The following is a 4,087-nucleotide window of genomic DNA, read 5'->3' as shown; positions in this document are numbered from 1 at the left end:
TTCCCTGGGTAAATTGTTATTGGGATTGGTTATCCATGATTGGTATATTTGTTTTACATATAGGTCCCTAGTAAAGTGCATTGAGTGTGCCAGGGCTGGTGATTCAAATGCTACTAGTGGGCCTGCAGCACTGATTGTGCCACTCACATGAGTAGCCCTAAAATGGTGTCTCAGGACTGCCACTGCAGTGCTTGTGTGCAGTTGCTAACTGCCATACTGACCTGACCAGTGTCCCCACTGGCCAGGCCTAACCCTTCCCTTTCTGTACACATTGTACACCCCTATGGAAGGCCCAAGGTACCCCCCTGGGCAGGGTGCAGTGTATGTGAAATGTAGAGCATGTACTAGTTTGGGTGACATGCTCTGATAGTGAACTACTGCCAATTTCCTTTTTCACTATTGAAAGGCTATCTTGCCCATAGTCTATAATGGGGAATGCTGTTTATAATGTTTACATGCATATCTTTCAATATGGGCAAGATAGAAAATTGAAGTTTGGTATCCCTGAACTCAAAATTTGATAACCCATCTTTTAGGAAGGATGGTTTTAAAATCCTGTGTCTGAAAACAGCACTTTTAGAAAGTAGCTGTTTTCTTGTCTAACCTTTCTGTGTGCCTTTGCCTGTTTGTAGGTTGACTGTCTGGTTTGTGAGCGACAGGGGCTGGGGTGGCTCCAAGAGGCTGGATGAGTCGGCACTGGGCTGAATAGCTCCATCTGCATCTTGAGTGGTGGGAGGGGATAGCACTTAGGCCTGACTAGGGCTGTGCCTGCCTATCACAATGCTGGCTCCACCACCTGCTGGGCGGCTGACGACCCTGCCCCTCTCTCTCAAAGTAAAGAAGGAGTCATGTAAACAGAGTGCTCCAGGACTGACCAGAACTGGTTTGGAATAGGCAAAGGCCTCTCAGCCTTCTGAGAACAAAGAAAATATTGGTATAAAAAGGGATACCCAGACCCCAGAACAATAGATCATCCTGGAATCAAGAAGGAACCTCTGCCAAGGAGAAAAGCTGGAAGACTCAAGAGGAAGGACTGTCCTGCTGTGTGTTTGTGGGCTGACCTGCAGTTGCTATTCTGCCAAGGAGAGGGGAAGGACTTTGCTGTTGCTGTGTCCCCTTGCTTGAAGAGATCTCCAAGGGCCTGAGGAGAGCTGGCCTCCTGTTAAGAAGTCCCAGGAACAAAAAGACTTCACCCCCAGCTTCCCTCCCTGAACACTGCTGTGTGAGCTTTTTTTTCCAGAACAAAATTTTATTGTGTTGTTGACAGGCTGCAAGAAGGCACAGCTCTCCGGGCACCGGAGTTGCTGTGAGCATTAAAGTAATAATCATACATAGGCAATTCAAGCAATAGTTTAAAATGAAGTAACATTCCTATGTCCCCCCTCCAGTCTCCCTCCCACTCCCCCTACCCGGACCCCCCCCCCCAGCCCCCTGCACAGTGTATAGTTAGTCTACAGATAACAAGCATGTCAAGAAACATTTAGTGTATATTTCTCATCCCCCAGGATCAATGTCCAATTGTCTTGCTTCGGCTTCATCTTGTACTGGCGGTTCCAGCCATAGTCCTCTATAGTCTGCCCATCTCTTCCATATCTTATAATGTTTTCGAGGGTAGCCCCTGGCTTCAAAGATCGGGTGCTCCAGTCCCATATAGAAATCTAATCCCTTTTTCCACACTCCCATCAGGGGGGCCCTGGGGTCTTTCCAGGCTCGAGCCATATCCCTCTTGGCCACTGTAAGGCCCAGAAGCAGCAAATGTAGTTTGTAGATGTTTCCCCCCACCTGTTCCAGGACATGGAGCAGACCCAGCTGTGGCGTGCGGGGGAGCTCCCAGCCCAACACCTCAGACAGGCAGTCCCACACTCCCGACCAAAACCTCCGCAGCCCATCGCACGACCATACCGTATGTACAAAAGTGCCAACCTCTCGACCACACCTCAAGCAGTCAGGAGACGCAATCAAGCCAGCCTTCCAAAGCCGTTCCCTAGTAAAATAGGCTCTATGCAAATATTTGAACTGAATAAATCGCAGGCGTACCGCAATTGCTGCTCCTCTTGGAGCCTCAAGCGCTTCTCTCCAGTCTTCCTCCTCTAGCGCACCTGCATCTCCCTCCCATTTAGTCCGTAGTGTGTCTAGAGAAGGGGAGCAATGTGTAACTAGTGTTTGGTAGATGTTAGATATTTTTTTACTTTCCAATTCCCCCATGAACACCTTAGCTTCCAACGGGCTGAACTCGGGCAATGAGTCTAGGCCGGTCAGGGTGGGTGTAATAGCGTGGCGGAATTGCAAGTACCGAAAGAACTGGGTTCGGGGCATGTCGTATTCCTCCTGTAACTCCTGGAACGATTTGAGGGTTGTGCCCTTCATAACATGGCCTAAGGCAGATATGCCAATCATATCCCAGCCACAGAACCCCTGTAGTGCCAGCAATCGTCCATTCTGCCACAACGGAGTTTCCTTCGTCAGTCTGTTCCACCACCCCATACGGTGTAGTGCCCTGCGCCATATGTGAAACACTACTTGAGTAACCACTGGGAGCCTCTTTCTCTTAGTCGCTGAATAAAGGATAGTATGTAGCGTGTCAGGGTCCATCAAATGTCTTTCCAAGGCATAGGCCGGGTCGCCCCGGTCCCCATACCACCATTCATTCAGTATCAACAGGGCAGAAGCTTGATAATAGGACAGATTGTCCGATGTTGCCAGGCCACCACAATACGTTGAGAGGAAACATGTGCGGAGTGCTACTCTCACCGCTCCCCCAGCCCAGAGAAACTGGCTTAACGCTGAATCCACCTGTTTAAACCACTGCGGTGGAATAGGATACGGGTGATTCTGCAGTTGGTATAATAGACGCTGGAGGGCTACTATCTTAAATATGGCCGAGCGGCCATACACGTTCAGGGGCATGCGGGACCATGTTGCCATGTCCGATCGGACTCGGTCCCATACAGGAACAACATTGCGCATCCAGGAGACCCCACGCAAATCAGTCAAAAATACACCCAGGTATTTAAGGCCTCCAGTCGCTTCCTGCAGCGCCGCCGCCCAGGACCCCAGCGCTCCGCGCTCTCCCAGCACCCACAACACAGACTTTCGTAGGTTCAGATGAAGGCCCAACACCTCCCCGAATATTCGCATGATGCCAAGAACCCGCGGCCCAGATCTATTCAGGTCGGTGAGGAAAAAGAGGACGTCATCCGCATAGATTGTGATTCTATCAGAAGGTCCAGTCTCCCACTCAATGCCTCGCATCTGTGCATCTATCCGTACCCACGCCGCTAACGGCTCCATGGCCAGGGCAAATAAATATGGCGATAGGGGACATCCCTGTCTGGTGCCCTGACCTATAGAGAAGGGATCAGACACTGCTCCAGCCACTCTCACCGATGCCGTCATATCCGTGTAGAGCAGCTGCAGATATGATAGGAAGTGGGGCCCGAGGTTCAGGCGGGTCAGGAGTGCCCGGAGGTAGACCCAACTCAATGAGTCAAAGGCCCTATCTATGTCAGCCAATAGTAGTGCCGCTGGAATCCCAGCCTCCCGGGCCGCCTCCACTGCCACCTGTGCGCGCCTAATATTGTGTCTTGTTGCTCTATGAGGCAAAAATCTGGCCTGATCTGGGTGGACAAGGTCTGTAATATATGGGAGAAGGCGATTAGCCAACGCCTTCGCCAGTATTTCCGCTTCAATATTCAATGACGATATTGGTCTAATAAGACTCGTGTTGTTCAGGGGGTGTTAGACGGGGACCTGGAGGGTAGGCCGAGGACAAGAGGAGAGGCCTCCGGTGAGGGCCGTCTCCAGCGATCGTACAGACAAGTAACTTCCCCCCCACAGATGGACACCACACAAGGATAAGGTCAACACTCTTTATATACGATTCTTGAAGCAAGGATATCACGATACAGGGAGATCGGGACACGAGGGTCCTCTCAATTCTAGTCTCTGGAAGGGAAAGGGGGTAGCGGGACAGTCTTGGTACCGGTCTGGTACTGAGGTGGTACGATGAATAGCTCACAATCCTCGAGCTCGGAGTTCTGGAAGGTCGGGCCGCGGCAGCGCCAGCAGGCTCGGATGATAAGTCTCA

The sequence above is a fragment of the Lissotriton vulgaris genome, chromosome 11 (assembly GCF_964263255.1).
Source record: "Lissotriton vulgaris chromosome 11, aLisVul1.2, whole genome shotgun sequence".
Classification (NCBI taxonomy): Eukaryota; Metazoa; Chordata; class Amphibia; order Caudata; family Salamandridae; genus Lissotriton; species Lissotriton vulgaris.
The sequence above is the reverse complement of the archived record's forward strand: the minus strand, read 5'-3'. Positions refer to the sequence as shown.